The sequence below is a fragment of the Gallus gallus genome, chromosome 5 (genome assembly GCF_016699485.2).
Source record: "Gallus gallus isolate bGalGal1 chromosome 5, bGalGal1.mat.broiler.GRCg7b, whole genome shotgun sequence".
NCBI classification, from domain to species: Eukaryota; Metazoa; Chordata; class Aves; order Galliformes; family Phasianidae; genus Gallus; species Gallus gallus.
This window is the reverse complement of record NC_052536.1, coordinates 2547267-2566658: the sequence shown is the minus strand read 5'-3', so window position 1 is coordinate 2566658 and position 19392 is coordinate 2547267. Positions and strand designations below refer to the sequence as shown.

Below are 19392 nucleotides of genomic sequence, written 5' to 3'. Positions count from 1 at the left end.
AATCATTAAGGCATGGTGACTTTGTCCAACATGCTACTGGTTTTAGTGCTGAATAGATATGGCATGATGATGATTTTAGAGGTAAGAACAGAATTTGAAATAGGGAGTTGGTCAGTGAATACTCTAGATGTCCCTGAAACAAACCTCAGCTGCAGGAATTACAGATCAGCACCGTGCCACTTCCACTTCCCACTCCAGCAGAAGCTCAAGACGGTTGCCTGTAAGGCTGTAACCCCAGCTTAATTTACATAGTTCCAATAGAAATGAAAAAGAGAGATTACATGGGAGCAGTAGAAACTTTGCCTCATATTTCTGTTTGCTTGTGCAATCGCTTTTGTAAATCCAAAATTCAAAATTATTTTCACAATAGTGAATCAAACCTATCATTTACTAGCCTGTCTAAATACACCATAGCGAAGCTGTGAAATCTTCCCCCTTCTCTTCCCACCAAAACAGATATTATACTGAAGAATTCTTTTTTTTTTTTTTTCCTCAGCAGGATAGATTTTCTGCTTAGTAGCACAGATTTTACTCAAGTAATTCATGGCTTTCAAAAGATTAATACTAGTATTACATACGTTCACGCAAAAGAAAAAGAATCAGACTTATTTTTCCCCTATTACTTTCTCACTGTTACTGATTGCTCACACTCAAGAGTGTGACAACATTATAATAACTGACAACACAGATGAAGAGCCTCCTTAGCTGATGGGTTTAGATAAGTTGGTTACCCCCCAGTGCTCTCCTAATACATCCCTCTACAACGTCATGCACAGACCAAACTACAGCCTCCCACCTTCCTCACCACAACATCCTCACGGAGATGGAAAGGAAATGCTACTTCCACATTTAATGCCAGAAGGGGGGTGGTCATTAACCGCACAAACACTAAGCTTGCAGTTGCCTAAATTCACATATCCCATTTAACCTCCCTAAGCAGTGGTAGCTGCAGTTGAGACGCAACCACATTTTTGGCCCCTAAAAATGAAACACATGCCAGCTCTGCTTATACTTTTTGTATCACAGGCATCTATCCAGTAAGAACTATGAGCTATATCACTTCATGTTGCTCAACAACAGCTGTCAGTTGGTAGTGATCTTTAACTCTTACCAACTTGGGCTGAAGTAGAAACAACAGTCCAAAGGCTGAAGTCTTTATATACCACTGCAAACACCTTGAACTATCTTGCTCCCCCATTTCTGTTGTTCCTGTGGTATTGCAGTATCACAGGATTAAATGAATTTTAAGAAGTCAGGAGCACCAACACGCAGAGGATAAAAGCCAAGAAAAAATCACCTCGTGTCTTGTTATCACACCAAGTACTACAGCCACTTGGGAAACACTCAAGTGTTGATGTGTGTTCACACTGTTCTGCTTGCAGACTCTTTGTAATAGGCTTTCGGAATATAGCTTTGAGGAGTTTTGTTCCTACAGATCTAATAATCTTGCTTTTATGCAAGGGAAGAGAGGAACAAAAAGATATCTGAAAAGAAAGCTATAACATCTTAACAGCAACAAATGCACTCGAAAATTAACCTGATGTGTTGCCATCTCAAGCTTCCTCACTGAATTAACCGGACAACAATCCTCCTCTTTCTTCCTCTGAGAGAAATAGGAAAATTATAACTTGCAAAGGTGAAGGAAGTTGAACTTTGACTCACTGCAAGCAATACCCACATTACTGTAACACAAAATACGAGAATCTACAGGTATTAAAAGAAAATCCATAACCTATATGAAAATGTCACTGTGTAAGGATTCCTCAAAAAGAGATGAGGACCTTGGATCAACAACCTGACTACAAATAGGGTGATTGAGAACAACCTACACTGAGTTGCAGAAGTCCTCGAGTCCAGGAACAACTGGGCCTAACAAGGAAGCAGAAGAAAGAGATCCTTCTCTTCAAAGTTTACTCTTTTAACTCTTTTCTAAATGTTTTTCTGCGCATTTTCTAAATAGCCTTCCAGTATTTCATATTTTCTTCTACCTTAGCAGCGTTCACCGTCAGCTGATACATGCTTTCTTTACAAAGAATAATATTGAAAGGTAAAAACCTGCAGTGGTACTTTCTTATTAAAGCCTGCAGGGCAAGGCTGAAGCTGTTGCTTTGGGCCACACTTCTACAAATTCCTGTAAAAGGTTAGGTATTCATCACAAAAAGCTTTGGGTTTTTACTTAATATTGTTAGAGTAAAATCCATAAAGCACACAGTGGTATATATCAGCTCAGTTGTAATGGAACACAAATTGTGATTCATGTGTATAGATCATTTGTTGCATTTGAAATATTAGAGCTCATCTTCTAGCGGTCTTTTGAGGTGATAAAAATACATTATTAATGTTACTCTCCAGGCTGGTGAAGCAGTTAGTTTTTCTTCTAAAAAGGTAAAATTACGGTCTTTAAAATGAGACTTGACACAGCATAATGATTCACATATCACCAGCTTCCATCTACAGAAGCTAGCTCTTTGCAACAACAAAGGCATTTACTTGGGCTTCAGTTCCTCTGTTAGGACTGTTACGTTACAGGGTGGTAGGTTTGGTGAGTGCTGTTCTGGCGGCTTCAAGCTTCCTTAACAGCTACTGAAATAGGGTTCATTGCCTGTACAGAGCTCTCTCTACTGCAGTACTCACCTACTCTAATCAGGGATCACCATTACTCCTTACAGTTCTAGTGTTCGTTAACTTAAAGGGAAATATATGTGTGTTACCTTCTATTATCAGTACCGGTACACCCAGCAACACTCTGAGTACACTGGGACAACACACGGGAAAAGTACCTGAGTGGACATACATACTTAGCACCTGGTATGCATTTTGTTGCACCAGAGGCACTCATCTCATACCAACTGAAACAAAGCAAGATGGAAATGACATAAGTTGTATTATGCTTTGGTATGCAATGGTACTGCCTCTCTGACATATCTGAGGCAAAAAAAAAAAAAACAAAACCACCTGATGTTATAAAGGAAACAATTTTATTTCTATATGAAATCTAATATAAACACTTTTGATTAATGTATTTAAAATAATTGGCTTATTAAACTGCAAAATCCAATAAAAAGCATTTGGTGTGTGTCCACTCCATACAGGAGAAAGAATAAACAAACTCAATCCTTGCCACATCAAAAAAAAATCTAAACAGGAAAAATGAACATTTTGGATGTAAAGACATCCTAGTGTATAACCTAAAGCAGGGAAAACTACCAAACCTAACAACTGTTAAATGTTTCTCATCTACAAATGTACTTTAAAAACTTTACAAATTACTTAAACCTTTCTGTGTCCCATTTGGAAGTTTATTGCTAAATATTTAAACACAGATTACAATGAGAAACCAAACTGCAATTATAGTATCTTTTTACCATTTGTCCCCTCCAAACAAAGTCATACTATACCAAATTAATCTCTGCTGTAAAAAGGACATAATTCTTCTTAATAATAAGAGTTTTATCCCTTTACCGAAGAGGTGAGATAGGCCTACTATTTTTTAAACTATTAGTCCCGTAATAATCACAAGTGAGCCATCTTGAAACAAAACACTGCATCTGTAATGGCAGATCACTGCTTGCACAAGTTTACTAGCAATCCATTTGGATTAGCATTGTCATCACCCATTATCTTCCATAACGGAAGACAATATCATTCAAGTGGAAATAAACTGAAACAGTCTTCCAGAGCACTAACAGATGATGCTTAAGTGTCAATGGTTTACGGGCTGGTTCAGCTCTGTTCTGTGACTAGCAGGGCAGGGGGATCCATGGACCGACTCCCCAAGAAAGGGGAAAAGTTTAGAGAGATGGGCCTAAAAACAAAACAGCAGCAACGATCCGAGGAGAAACAAATTTACTAAATAAGATATCAGAATGCAAGGTAACACATTATAATAAAATACAACACAATATAATTTGAATTGAAGCTACTAAATAAAAAAAAAAAAAGAGTGTCCAAAAGCCAAAGGCCTTACTCTAATCCTATGATGAGATGGCACCTGCAACAGAGATGAGGCAGACAACCGAAGAAGGGGGAGGGAAAGTGATTGGCATGCTTTTTTATCTTTTCCCTCTGAATGGAAACAGTAACAGAACAGCAAACAGCCCTCTGGGAGATGTAGTTCTCTTCTGGGACAGGTACTCAGAACTGGAGCATTAACTCTTTAACTCCCAGTGCACCACATGATGATATAATGTGGAATACTGATAATCAAAAATCATAAATCCATGACAGTAATTATCCAAATTGACTACTTCAGTTGCAACTCTCTCATAGTTACCTGCTTCTTCATTGGGGAATAATTTTTCCCGAATTTAATTCTAATTTTTCAAGTACTCTGTAGAGAAGCATAGACAGAAAACAAAAAACAGGAAAAGACAGCTTTGCAGAAAGCTCCAAGCTCTAATTCATGATTTCTCACTAGAAAACATCAGTAATGGGGAGAGAGCAATGATTAAGTTCTCCCAGCCCTGACCTTCCTTTATTATTAGTTACTATTTGTTACTGGTATCCCATGGTTTGAGTTGTATTTAATTCCAGTCTAAATAATCTGGATTTTTTTTTAATATAGAGACGCATTGTTGTACCCCTCCTGGTGGTCATTGGATGAAGGTCCATAGTCTTCCTCGTGAAGGCTTGTAGTCTTCCTCGCTGTAAACTTCTGACCCTGAGGGAGGGGTAGCCCCCGAACCAGTTCTAACTTACTCTGGGGACATCTTATCACCTCCTTGCCTGGTGCCCTTGAGCTGTTTTCACACCCTCATCTTTATTTCTTCTACCTCGGCATTGTCCTAAACCCATCTTGTTACTATCCCATTCTTCTAGCAGCCTCTGCATATTTGCCTCTGTAAGCTATTTCTAATCCTTTTACCCTTAGTTTCTGCAGACCCCTTTTTTTTTTACTGAACCCTTTCCTACTCTTCAGTACCAAATCCTAGAATAAATTCACAAGCTGATGGAGTCAAGACAAAGTTTTCAAAATAATGGAACACAACAGCAGTGGAGCAGAAGAGGGTTCTTAAAATTTCAGTTACCCTATGCTTATGCAAAAATGAACACAAGCTGTTCTCACTCCACTGACTTAGCAGTTCCTTGTTCATTATATTTACTTTTTATTCTTCAAATTTGCCCTGATCCTGTCCTCTCTGGCTCTTATCTTCTTTCCACTGCCAGACCCACTTGACTTCAGCTCTTATCATCTTTATTTCCCCCTCCTATTCTCTCTCCTCATTTGCATACACCTAACATATACCATACCTGATTTTAACTTGAGCACAGGGTTGGTTTCTCAAACTGTGCAATGCAACCCTCAGCAAAAAGCTTTCAAGAAGCCGTAAAGCATGGAAGAGCAGCAGTCAGCTGCTGTGAGCTGGCAGCTCAGCATCTCTCAGTTGGACAAGTGGGAAAAGACTCGTTCCTGGCTGCAAACATTTAAGCTAATCTTAAAACTGTTTACCAACCTGGACCTCCTTGATGGCAATTCGTCTCCTGGCACAGCAGCACTGCAATCACAAGCAACTCTCATCATTCTTGACTTGGAGGGACAGTACTGCAGACCAGTCAGAGGTTAACAACCCCAAACAAAAGCAGATAAGCCAAGAGAAGAAATTCCTTTCAACAAGGCTGAGAAACATTACCCTAACATTATAAGTAAGCTAGCTAAAAAGCCTTCATAAATTAGGACTGGTGTAGCATCACCGGGGAATCCATAAGCAGTATAACAACTATCAATACAACATCAGAAAGTATTATCAATTTAAGAGCTTCATTAAAATGATGCCATCTTTTCTGTCAGGCACAGCGTAAAAGTGCTTATGCTGATATACATATAGTTTACAATCAGGACAAGAGTATCAGTATTCCATACCTGCTCTTTATCAGTTTAATTACCCCTCTAGGGATTATAACCATATAACTACCAGGTTAAATACACAAATAAGCATTGAAACACACATGAAAATCATACTTGAATAGGGACACTTCCCAGAACAGAGCAGCTAATGCCTAAACTAATGTAACATTACTGGGAAGGACAAGAACATATTCAAATACATCCATCTCCCACCCTGCCTCTCTATTTTAGTGCTTTTAGGCTTAAATTTTTCTAGCAGACACACCCTGGAAAGTAACTAGTGTACAGTCAACAAATATACAATTAGCAGAGCGGTGTGGTTAGGCTGATATTTTACAGGTCATATAACTACAAGGATTATCATGGTGGAAAGATGTAATCAAAAATAAATGAAAACACTCACCTGTTTTCTAGGCTCTCAAAAAAACTCCAAAGGGAGCAATCTCCAGAAAGAGATTCTTCCTCAGTGGCAGTCAGCCCTTAAATAGGGTCTAGGAAAGGTGCAGTCAGGCTCCACCCCTTCTGGTCATACAGGCGAATTGCCTTCACCTGTGTTCCCGTGGCAGACTCAGTGCTTGCCTCAGGTGATCAATCAGTGTTTCAGGCCATGATTCAACAGTTCCCATACAACTGGTCATTCTCAGGGAGCACTTCTTTGCTACCTGTTTTGCAGCTACATTAGTAAAGTGCCCACACATCAGTCAAATACGGATGTGCTTGTTTCCTAAAACCCCTTCTGGTAAAATTCAGTCCTAGACATTAAAATACTGCCTAGGCACAAGATGAGCTCTTCTTTACCATCCTTGATAACACTTACACCAATACACAAATTTTACTCTCATTGCATTGTTTTATATATTTATATAATTATTATTATTATTATTATTTGCATTAACAATGAATTAAAAAATAGAGCTTTTCATAGACTGAATCTTCACTAAAATGATCAATGCTTTGCAGACAGGATATTTTGGCTACAGTAATTTTTCCTATCAGTCCTCAAAATACCACAACCCTAAGACTGTGCTGGACTTTTTAAAACTTGCTGTCCAGACTATCTTGTGTCTAACTATGTCTAGTCACAAAATTTTCCTTTTATGATTCTGCTGAATTGTACTCCTTTCTCAGCCAACCTTAAAACAGAGTTCCACTGTTCCTGTGTGCTTTCCACCATTACGCTGGCAATTTATGGTGCGTTATTAAATGTCTGTGTGGCTGTTTTGGAAGGATGACCCCCCCCCCCCCCCCCCCCCAGGAGCCTTGAGATCTCCTAGGATAAAAACTGAAGTTTCTATTAGACTGAAGTTTCCATAAAAGATCATTTAAATCCATTAGAAAGCTGCTGTTGATGTGTTAGTGTTGAAAAAAAAAAAATACAAGTAATCTGTTGTTTTTAACAGAAATGAGCTGTTTTCTTAAACTCTAAATGAATAATTTCATTCATCTGATAAAGACATTAATGGAAATGTTCACTGCCTTATGGTATTTTTTAAAATCTAGGTGCTGCTATAGCTTTTAGGGATAGATAGCTGATAACTAATTCAGAAGGCATCTCTGACAGATGAAAATAAGTTATTTTTAAAAACATGCATCCTGAATTCACATATGATAATACAGCTTAGAGAACACAGATTAACAATAATCACAAAAAGCAGAACAGAACATTTGGGGAAACAGGTTTTGGCCAACAGCAGCATCTCACTCATTTGTTCAAACATGCCAAAGAAAATACCAAATACAAGTAAAGATTCTTCTTGTATAACAGCTGTCACTCTGATGTTTTGAAATCCAGAGAGTTTAACCAAGGATTATTAATACTTTCTTTTTTTTCCATCTCTAAAAATATACTGATACTTGCCATTTAGACTACAAGGCAACACAATAGACTACGTAGTAGTGTGCCTGAACAGGTCTGGAGCTCTTTCACTAACTGGAATGTAGCAGGCAAGCAGCTTTTCAGTTAGGAGTCAGGAGGCCAGGAGGATTCATAACTTTTACCTAAGTTAGCATGTCTTTCCAGCCACTTTTTGACCTCTTGGATTCAATCAGAGTGGATCAATGTCTTTGAGGGAAACGCTGCCTTAAGGAATTTGTGGATTCTGTAGAACATTCATAAGGTCCTCTCACTGACACTATGGCAAACAGAAAGGTTCCTTATCACCCAAAGGTGTTTTAAACAAACTCAGGAATATCAGCAGATTCTTTAAGAAAAAATTCTCTATTTTAGGGAAATGACCCAGTCTCTATCAGGAGAAAAAGCAGAGAACAGTTACATCCTCTCAAGCACTCTGAAGAGTAAAGAGTGTTATGTCACTGCTTCTGGCTATAATGAGACAACTAAAATGGAATTAATCAGATACAATTAATTAATTACAACCCACTAGCCCCACAGGAGTAGTTTACTCTCAGAGTTCTGCAGGTGCAAAGCTAAAACAGAAGCTGTCCACCCTTCAGTGGAGAGTAAGTGTGGAATTTCACAGTATACAGAAATCTCTCTGTGTTGCTCAAGAATAGCACTATGAATGAAACATTACCTCTATCAACAGTCAAAGTAATCTCCTTGACAACATTATCAAGGATACTGCAACAGGTAAGGGTTAAAATTCAGGGAAAGATAAAAGAAACTTAAAAAAGGATGCAATTCAAGTACGATGCATTTTGAACTCTTTTGTTATAAAAATATGAAATTTTATGTAAACTCATGAGGCTCTAAATCCCATGATGGTGTCAGTTTGTTCTTTCAGCTGAGAAACTGCTTCCTGTTCTTTTTAAAGAGAGGGTATGTTATAAATTCATTCATTCATCACTTACACTTACTAAGTTAAGATGTAATTACATTTGTACCCTTCTTTCAGAACAGAAGTTTTCTTAAGCTTCACTGCAATTGCTAGCACAGGAATAAATAGTTCCTACACGTGATAAGTTGGATTTGGGGTACACAAGGTCCATCCTTGTCATTGTTGGAAATGACTGCATGGCTAGAGTAACACATAACCCAATAAAGAAAACATTGCTCAACCTCCACACAGTAATGTTTGGCAGTTCACCAGAAATGAAACAGTACACAAAACATGAAAAGCTACTTGCTTTTCCATCTTGCAGCAGGCAACGAAGATTAAAAAAAAAAAAAAAAAAAATGCTATTCTTCCCTAGGCCTTCTACATATCCTTCTCTAAAGTGGGAAATGTTTAGAGTATCTCCTAACTGTTGAGGAGAAGATGGTGAAAAAAGCAAGGCTCATCACAAGGCACATGTGCAGAATTCTTGCCACCAAAATTGATTCCATAATCCTGCTTGAAGAGTATAGGAGCATTGTCACAGTCCATCAGCATGGCACAGTTCTGGTCAATTGCAAACTTTCCAGTTTAGAATCAACAGTTTGCTATTGTTTTTCGTTACTCCATTGCTAAAACCCTAAGTATGACAACAAAGATCAAAGCTGCACCATGAATGAGCCTATGCAGATAAACACATAAATAATCTGGAAAGTCTCTTCACTTACATAAATGGTACTTATCAGTGCGGTACAATTTTTTTCCTGTTCGGGACATGGAGTTAATTGCTTTCCAGGGCTAGAACTCATGACAGAAGCTTCAACAAACTACGGCAGGGTCAAAAGAAATAAGAGTTATATGTAATAAATCTAACTAGACTATTCTCCCTTAGTATTTAGTACCAAACTTCTACTCAGTTTTCTTCTTCAAAGGTTCTTAATGCACAAGATTTTGTTCTAGATCTAACTATTGCATGCTTGGCTGTAAGAGTTACCATTACATAAGTCTATGTCAAATAAAAAGTTATGCTACCACTGCTCCCAAATTTATTGCAACACATTAGAAAACAAAGCAATATAATCACCTCATTTTTAAAAAATAATTCAGTTCCCTTGAAAGATTGCCTCTGGTTTACTGATTAAATAAATGTACTCCCTAAGTCCTTTTTGTTTTAGCTTTGATTTCACCTACAAAAGAAACTCCTTTGGATCTCAGTACACACTGATAAACTAAGTGCTGCTTTTGGAAAAGCAATGTCAGATTTCTGTTATATATGCATCTCTTTATTTATCATTATGCCTTAAATCTTTCCAAGTGCCCAGCAATACTAGTAGATGCTATACTGGGAAGGGGGGAGGGAAAAAACATTGTTTTACTGTAATCTTCCATTCAATTACACTAGCCAAGCAATAAGATATATTGAAATAATTCTATCCTTTTTCGTTTACCTAATACCTTGCCTTCTCAATCCCTTCTATTCTATTTTACTAATAGCTAAGAGTGAACAATGGATTACTACATCAAAATGAACAATCCATTCTCCAACACTGCTATACTGAGAGTAATTACATTAAATTCCTGTTCCATCAGCGCTTGTCTCATACCGTTGTCCACTATGTTTGCTTCACTGTTCTATTCTTACCCCTAATACTCTTACCCAATTTGTCTCCCCCATATCCATGTCCTGCAATATTGACTGGCTTATTCTTTCAAATCCACAAAGATGTTATCTTTGAATGATAAATTGCAGAAGGCTACCCATATAATTGATCTAGAATCTCTGTGCCCAGAGCAACCTTTTACTGCGGCATTTTGAAGGACACTATATCTCACTGAAAAATTAAATGCTGATGAAAACTGTGATGATTTTTGTGCTTCTTTGCCATGCCTAAAAATACCTAAAGTCCCTAGAGAAATGATCCTGCATTCCATAATGACTTTTAATAGATACTGTTATAGTAAATGAGACTTGTGGTATGTTAACAGCAACATATCATACATAATTAACACTTGGCAGTTTTCACACTACAGTAATTTGCTCACTCAATGATCATCACTGCAGTGCAAAGCAGCATGCAGGTAATAGAAAAATACTATCCCACATCGGTAAATACACACATTGCTATATCATCTCTATTTATGGCCTTCACAACACTATTTGTACTTTCCTAAATGATCTCTAAACATCTTTGTAACCAACTATTTCCACCATCCCTTTTTTGCCTCTGCCCAATTCTTCAGAAAAATACATGTGGAAATATTTGACTTATCTCTTTTTTTAAGTTGGCAACTATGGTACTTCAATGGTGAAGAAGCTAAAACAGGTGATTTAACATGACAGAGAGTTTACTGAATTTATTTTATGGTTCAAGACTATTTCATCTTAACTAGGTTCCACAAAAGGTTAGAGCCAAATGTCTTATTCAGGTAAGAAAACTGTAGACAGCTGCAAAACAGTTTTTTTCCAAGTATTTCTGTAGGCCATGCTAAATGATTTTCTTTGTTCTATGCCCTTGTTACACAATCTAGCCTTATTTTTTATGTGCTTTTCAAAATTTCATTTATAATGTGAAAATAAATAAACAAGCAGACATCAGCAGAATAAACCTTAATTTTAGGTAATATAAACTTTTTTTCTTATAAATATTATCTTAATTGACATAACTGAAAAATGCAAGATATATTTCTCATCGTAGTAAATATGATAATGGAGTGATTTAAAGCACAAGTTACTGAAAGAGGCATTTCTGCTTTGGCAATTGGAAAAATACTGCATTCCTTAGGCATAGCTTGAGGTGAGCTAAACAACAAGAGCAGTAAAAGGAAAAAAAAAACCCTATCAAACAGATGATCATAAAAATATTCTTCACCTGCAACCCTAATTCCTGCCTCAAACCTTAGTACTACATTTTATTTTAATTGCTTTGCTTTTGGCTATGAAGTTGAAACAGTGATTTAATACTTTCCTCTTTGATAACATAGTCAAAGTTTAGCTGCAGTTAAGAAATACGAAACTGGGACACGCTTCCTTGCCTTTGTTTAAAACAGCAATGAATGACTGTATCCACTACCACCATAAGAAGTCGATTCTTATATATATGAGTGTGTGTGTAATACATTTACACCATTTCTGTTAAAAACAAAAATTCTAACCTGATCTCATTGGTGATTCTGCATTAGTTGCAAATAAACTATAAGTTGATTTACCACCAAGTTTGTCGGGCATGACTTTCTAACGTGGCTTCATCAAAGGCAAGTCATGCCTGACAAACTCAGTGGCCTCTTACGACAAAGTTACAGCAGCAGTGAATAAAGGATGAGCAATTGACATCATCTACACTGTCCTGCACAACATTCTGGTTGCCAAATTGGAGAAAAACAGATTTGATGGATGGACCACTCACTGGATAAGGAACTAGCCAGACAGATGCACTCAGAGCTGCAGTCAATGGCTCAGTGTCCAAGTGGAGACAGGTGACAAGAGATTCAGGGATCAGTGCTAGGACTGGTGTTAAATAACATCTTAGTAGGTGACACGGACAGTGGGATCAAGCGCACCCACAACAACTTTGCAGATGACACCAAGTTGAGTGGTGTTGCTGACACCCTAGAGGGAAGGGATGCTATCTGTCCAGAGGGACCTGGACAGGCTTGAGAGGTGGGCCCATGCCAACTTCATGAGGTTCAACAAGGCCAAGTGAAAGATCCTGATCTGGGTTGGGACAATCCCAAGCACAGACATAGGTTGGTTAGACAATGGCTTAAGAGCAGCCCTGAGGAGATGGATTTGGGAGTCTTGGTTGATGAAAGACTCAACATGAGTCAGCAGTGTGGTCTTGCAATGCACAAAGCCAACACTGACCTGGGTTGCATCAAGAGAAGTTTGACCAGCAGGTTGAGGGAGGTGATTCTGCCCCTCTAACTCTGCTCTCATGAGATCCTACCTGGAGCACTGTGGCCAGTTCTGGAGCTCCCAACACAAGGAGGACATGGAGTTGCTGGAGCAGGTCCAGAGGAGGGCCACAAAGATGATCAGAGCACTGGAGCACCTCCCTTACGACGACAGACTGAGAAAGCTGGGGCTCTTTAACCTGAAGAAGAACAGGGTCCACACGGACCTTGTAGTAGCTTTTTAGTACCTGAAGAAGGCCTACAGGAAAGCTGGGGAGGGACTTTTTAGAAGGGCATGTAGTGACAGGACAAGAGGAAATGGCTTTAAACTGGAATAGCCTAGATTTAGACTAGATATTAAGAAGAAATTCTTTACTGTGAGGGTGGTGAGACTCTGGAACAGGTTGCACAGAGAAGTTGTGGTTGCTCCCTCCCTCAAGGCATTCAAGGCCAGGCTGGATGTGGATGTGGGTAACCTGGTCTAGAGGGAAGTGTCCCTGCTTATATAGCCAGGGGTGGGGGGGAGTGGAACTAGGTGATCTTAAAGACCCTTCCAATCCAAACCATTCTATGATTCTATAAAAAAAAAAAAATAGAAAGACAGCACAACTAAACAAGTTGTGGATAGAAAGTCAATATCAAAAAGCAAAGCAAAACAGAATTGTCATATTCAACATTTTATACTACTCTCTTCTCTCCACCTTTTATTACATTTTTATGTCACAGAGTTATTTAGATCAATCTGTGTCCATGCCAGGGGAACAGCAGGCCCGCTGGCTCACCAGCCCGAAAAGGGAAAGGGAAAGGGGGAGGGTAGGGAGATGGGAGCTAGGCCCAAAGACAGAGCAGTGGCAACAATCTGAGGAGGAAAGTTAATTTTATTAAATATGGTATCAGAGTGCAGGATAACACAATATAATACAATGTAATTGGAATTGAGGCTAATAAATCAAATAAAACGAGAGAGAGAGTGTGTCTGAAACCAAAGGCCTTACTCTGAATTGAAGGGTTGGGGGGCACACCCACACACTGCCAGGCAGCGAGAGAGAGAGAGTCCCATGACTTGTGGGTCTTATGTTCCCCTCTGAAAGCAAAGTCCTCAGGGGTATGTAGTTCTTCTCTTCAGAGAACCAGGTATCCAGAAAGTTGTCAGTCCATGGAACTGGAGTATTAACTCTTTAATTACCCATGCTTTACATGATGTTATGATGTGGAATAGCAATAACAAAAATAATAAAACCATGACATTTTATTAGCAGCAACATAGCCTAGTCACATTGAAACAGCATGAAGTTGTCCACATAGTACTGCCAGACAGGGTGCTGCCTGCTTAAGAAAACGTACTGCTATTGCTAGAGACATCTAAAAGCCAGGGTAGTGATGACTGTCAAAGTAAAGGTGTTCCATGTAGAATTCACAAGGTTACAAAGACTGTACTTCGAAGCATCTCTGAGACTGATTTTTATTGAAGAAAAACTGATAATACAAACCCTATGTCAATGAAAACCAATATGTCTATATGGTATTTCCTATATGTATAGGGAATAAATTACATGCGGGAAATACCAGTATGCAGCTGCCAAGAGCAGAGAAGTGAGCTGCAACTAGTAGGACCTGGTCCTCTAATGGGCCTGGCAGCTGCAAATTACCACGCAGGCCTTGACAAAAGTTTCTTTAAAAAAAAAAAAAATCATACTTCTTACCTTAGCAAGTATCTGCATTCACATATGCTGTGTCACTAATGTGTGCTCTGTTCACTTGTCACTATCCTGGGTATCCACTGCATCCCTAAACTGCTTCTTGTCTGTGTTTTTGTGCAGCTGCTATTGCTGCAGCATAACAGCTGTCAAAAAGCTCTTAATCGACAAAGATCTCACACTGAATGAGAAAAGAGTTGAACAACCATTACTGATTTCAAATGCTGCCTTCTGTTTAGACAAGAGAACCTGTACTTGCAACGGGCTTTCAGTGAAAGGGTAAATGGACTCACAGCTGATTAATTCAAAAGCGTCTGGCAAAAACCAAGCAGAAAGGCAGGCACAGAAGGAGAGGACAAACCCGCTAGTATACACACAACCCAGCAGAGCTGTACATAAAGGCAAAGGGGAAGGGCTACGGTTTCTGGTGATGGGCTGTAAAACAAGGCTGAAATGGATGTATAACAAAGATGAACACAAAGCATTCCATTTTCACAAGTCAAAGCTTTCTCAGCAGAATGAGCCATTCTAATTCCTGTTTCAAGGAGGAAAAGCAATCTTGGATTAAGAAAGAGTAGAACAAGAACAATTTCAGAAGCAATGTCACCATCACTTAGACCACATGGCTTTCTTCAGAATTTTCAAGGAAGGACACATGAAAATAAATATTAGTATAAATGGAAAGGCTGTAAATATTAATATCCTCACATTAACCTTTACTTCTTCCTCTTTGAATATATAGTGATCCAGATACTAAATCAGCACCAGATTTATTTTTAACTCCATTCAATCTGACTTCTTTTTCTGGGCTATTTTAACTACATATAGCTATTGTTCATCTTCTCTCCTGCAGTTTTTAGTACTTATCCTCTGCGAATATATGGCCTTTATTCCACTGTCTCCAACAAGGCAGTTCTTTTACACGATGTCTTTGAATAATGAGCAATTCTCTCACATCTTTTTTTCATAACACAATCCTTGCCTCTATGCAATCTTGGATCTATGCAATCCTTTAGAGAACTCAAAACTCCTTCTACTCTTGCGGTGTTCCACACAAAACTGATTAGACTATTTGAAAATAATCACTATGATTAACTACTGAGCTCCATAGTAATGGCAAATCAGATTTGTAAGTTTTGCTTACCTATCTGGGATCTGTAATTGTATCTCTGAGTATTGGTATAAAACAGAATACATGGAAGATTTATTTACAATTGTGTCTACGAAAGACACCATCAAGGGGAAGAAGTGTAACTGTGGCATATTCCTGGGCTTGTTTCAACTTATCTACTGCCAGCAACCAGATGATCCAACTATGAGCAGTTCTGTGACTTTAATTCTACATATATCCAAGACAAAGCACAGTATTGGCTAGAGATTCACTATATCAAAGTGCTACTATTAGGTATGTTGAGGAGGCTACAGTCTGGCTAAAAAATAAAAGCTGAATTTATCTTAATTCATATTCCTTGCATTTTTGATTTAATGAGATTTCTGTAGTAGTAAAAACAGTACTACAAATAGTACTTCTAAGCAAACTCTCTTCTTTTACATATTTTATGATAAGAATTTTATTTCCTTCAGACTGAAAAAGTAACCTAAGGAGGTATATGACTTAAAAACAAAGAATCAGAGACCCATTTAAGACGGTAAGGCAAATTCAAGAACTTTCAAGTCTTCCCTGCAAGAATTATGATAGCAGCTGTCATTTTAAGAGCTGATAGATGCAATTTTAATTAGTTAGGCATTGTTTGTCATTAAGGTGAGTGATATACTGAAATCCTATTGAGTCACAAAAGCATCATTTAACACAACCTTGAATGCAGCCTTTTTGAGACAGTTCATTTGACATTCTATTAGACCAAAATAGAAATGTAACTATTGTATCTAGACTGCATCAGTATTTCTGAGCACAATAAATGTCAAGGGAAAATTAGTAATGCAGAATAACAAGATTTCTACGCAGAACACATGCTGCTTTCTCACACAAAACACTTATCATAAAAAATAGTTTTTAAAGTCATCCACCTTCTTCCAATAAAGAACAGTTTCTTGTCCTCCTGCAGTACTTTCATCAATTCAGATACAAGTGAGTGAACTAATCTATCAGCACAATAGACCAATCAATCCTATAACCTAACAAGGATAAATATATAGAAATTTCTCCTAAAGTCTTAGCTTCTATGTATTTTACAGGAGTTTCTTAATTCTACCTTCTCATTATCTTGGTGACCCTAAAATATTTCTTATGTCTAGTCCACTATCTAGAATTCACACAAAAATTGCACTCCATTTATTCCTCTACATGTTTTAGACATTTATAATCCTTCTATGCCTTCAACCAAGCTATCTGCATTTAACTTCTGGTCTTGCCTTGTAAATCAGTTTCTATAAACCCTTCGTTATTTTACAGTCCTTTCTAAATGGCTTTCTATTTATTATTTTTAAAATACCTAACTGCAAGTGCCATTTTCCCTCAACTTGTCATATGCTCCAAACTCTGCTTCTGAAGCGCCATGAAGATTTTGGAAGGGTAAAATTATATGCAGTTTTGACCTTGGGAAATTAGCCCAGGACCCAATTCTATTGAAACAATTTTAAAGGAAACACCAAGGGGGGGGGAATGATATAGGAATATTGAAATCACCATGCTTAATTTTGAGGCTTAGGCTATGCCATAAAGACCTCCTAACCAAAAGACAGAAACAAATAATAAATACAATACAATTATGTACCATATAACACAATGATGTAGCATACAAACTACATAGATTCTAAGCTACACAAATCTTGTTTTCCAACTAGGTCCTAGATTCGTATGATTCTTCCCTAAATCTGCAATTAATTAAAATACAAGGAAGACATAGCATCCCAAGGATGACAGATAGAGGATGTACTCACTGGCATAAGGACAAGACTTCAATCGTGAGGCACACAAGAACATTCACACACCTAACCTTCAGATAATAAAAGAAACAACAACTGTCATATGTACTATTTAAATAATCCATGTACATACACATTCAGATATAATTAAAGCAGCCCTTGATTCCCCCAAGCAGATGCAGGAGGGGCTTGGCTCTCTGGCCATGCCATGCTCATTGTAAATACAGGCATCCATTTGCACTTTAAAACCCTGAAGTCTCTATCCTGATATTCTAAGCACAGGCATATATTTAAAGGGACATTAAATACTGTAATTTTTTTTAGGCTCCAGTAAGAAAAGAATCACTAACACAATGTAGACATAAAATTCAGAAGCATCCGTGTTCGTTCAGTCACAGGGATGCTTTAAGGTTTGAATAGTAAATACAATGAGCACATCCAGGCTATTATAACACATGCTAAAATCTGTATTTGATGCTAAGTCAAATCAAAAAAAACCAATTTGTTACAACATCACATATTAAAGCATACGATTAGTCATGTTGTTGATACAATCATAAAATGTTTGAATAATAACTCAAATACCTACTGACAGATGAAACATGAGCAGCTTGTTTCCGAGGTGACCAAACTGAATTATATTCCTTACCTAATTTCCTTTAGGTATAGCCAACTTATGACTACCTTGAAATTTGCAATGGTGCAATTTAAGAATCATTAATCTGCCATTTTATTTAGTGTTTCAGTGTCGGTAAATGGTGATAGTTGATGCCTTACATCCTACGCAAAGGGCCCAAACACCTTAAAGGCATAAAGAAACTGGCTTGACAACAGCTACTGATGTACAATATGAAGAAAAACATACTACAGCTTAAAACAGCCTGCTAGATTTTTGTCAGAGACTGCTAGACTTAGCCAATAAACCTGAGTTCTGAATTAGCCATAAATAACAGGAAATTATTGTAACAGGAATATTTCTGAACTCAAAATCACGTTTGTACATATATAATTGTATTAATTTCAGAAAAGGTAAGTGTGAAAGCATTCATGTCTATGCAGGTAAAAAGAAGATTGGGGCAAAGAAATCAAGCCTTCCATTGCAAGTTAACATAGACAGCTATAGACCAAAGCCATGCTCGATTCACAAGGAGGTGAGCTTTCCAGCTTGGCATCTTCCATCTAGTTGGGCTAGACTATCTGTTCAGCTACTGATATCAGCATGGCACTGTATCTGAACAAAGATCCTCTACAGAGCGGTATAAAGAAAAAGGAAAGTGTTAGTATGAACAGTCTGGCTTTTGATGTCTTAGTTATATGACTAAGCACAAAATCATCTCATTGTGTTGTTAGAGATAAAAATGACACAGTTCCAAGATCACTCTGCTACCAACTTATTGTTTGCCCCAAACAGAAAAGAAAAAAAAAAAAGAATACAGAGAAAAAGACCCTGTGATAAACAAACTCACAGTAGACACAACATTCCCACAATGAAAAAGAGAGCTGCTACACTGACTTCTGTTGCTTCCTAAATTAGTCCCTTTACTGCATGGACACAGAATCATAAACCACTTCAACACTTTTTAGGCTTTGCAAGAGGTAACAAAGAAACGCCTGTAATTCCCATGAGAGTCACTCCTGGATGCAAATTTAATGGTTCACATATGCTACATGACAGGGGGTGACAGGCTAAGCCTGGTCTCAGCAGGCTCCACCAGCATAAGTTGGTTATAATGTTCTGCTCTGTCTGAAAGCCTCAACTGAAGGGACACCCTGAAAAACTCTCTTACTGCAGGCAGTGGAATCTAACAGGCCCCAATTCCAGCCATCTATTTGCCCTACAATGAGGGAGTTAACAACTGAACAGAGGAGATTTTAAGTCCTCAGCACAAGTCAAGTTAACAAGGAAGCATCAACTGGATATACTGCATAAGGTTACAGTGACTTGTCACCCCCCTGGAAATAGCTAATGAGGATACACCAAGTACTGTGGAGTACCAGGACAGCATCACCTGAGAGAGGAATGTGGTTCTTCCTTTCTCACTCCTCACTGCATCAGCCACACCCTGATTTTCCCCAATACTGAGGGTAACTAAGGTCACAATGGCAGCAGGCTGCGGATCACTGACTTCCCTTGAAAACAAACCATCAGGAATGTCCGAAGCCAATGTGCTGTCTCACACAATTCAGGAAGATATTAAGCTAATAGTTTCCAAAATTGAAAGAAAAAGAGAATTTATACATGCCCTTAATTCAGAAATCAGCTTGTGAATCTTCCCCAGTTTCTGACAGCAGCCTAGCC

At 38.1% G+C, this 19392-nt stretch overlaps 1 protein-coding gene across 9 annotated transcripts in view; it reads right to left on the bottom strand.

Moving 5' to 3' along the window:
* The window catches only part of NELL1 (neural EGFL like 1), a 286028-nt gene that overhangs the window by 139742 nt on the left and 126894 nt on the right, over nt 1-19392 (bottom strand). The gene's annotated exons all lie outside the window — the stretch shown is intronic.